The sequence below is a fragment of the Leishmania donovani genome, chromosome 33 (assembly GCF_000227135.1).
Source record: "Leishmania donovani BPK282A1 complete genome, chromosome 33".
Lineage (NCBI taxonomy): Eukaryota > Euglenozoa > Kinetoplastea > Trypanosomatida > Trypanosomatidae > Leishmania > Leishmania donovani.
Window position 1 is genome coordinate 71,904 of NC_018260.1, and position 751 is coordinate 72,654.

Below are 751 nucleotides of genomic sequence, written 5' to 3' on the forward strand. Positions count from 1 at the left end.
AAGCCCCGGCACAAGGCCGGGTGGAGACCCTCCACAGTGGACTCCCGATGACTCCATGGCGTGGCTCGGGGCGCCCTCGCCATGCTTCCGCCGCCACCGCCGCACCAGCCCACCCGGTCGGGCGTACGAGATGGCGCATGCGTCGCACACATGCACTGCGGCGCTGATCCGTGTGCATCCCCTGCGCGCCTTTTTCGCCTATCGCCCACGCTATTCTCGCCCCTGGATGCCGTGCCTGGATGTGATACACCATGCCCGCTGCGGCGGGCAGCACGTGCACACAGCAGCTTTAGGGGTGCAACGGCTGCGCGCGCGTGTCTTCTTCGCTGGCATCCGTAGACCCCACTCACACACACGCGACTCCGAGCGTCGACTGGCCAGCCACTGAGCAGACGTGCTCGCGCGTCCTACACGCGGTGCAAAGATGGAGAGCGAGAAACCAACGCCGAGCACACACGCACTAGCAAGAAGAGAGAGAAAAGGAAAAATGTGGGCCAGCGCTCAAACGGTCGAATAGGAAGAGGCGTCAGGAGCGCGTGTGCGTGAAGATGTGGCAGGCAAGGGTGCCCACGGGGGCAGCAACGCGATGGGAGCAAAGATAGAAGGGAAGGCTATGCGGACGCAGGATCGTCTTTATACGTAAGCGGGCGCGTGCCGTAGAGGTAGGGGCGGGATACGGAGGAGAAGAGGAGATGCGCATCAACGCCACAATCGGCAAGGAAGGTAAGGAGAGAAACCGCCGAAGACAAAC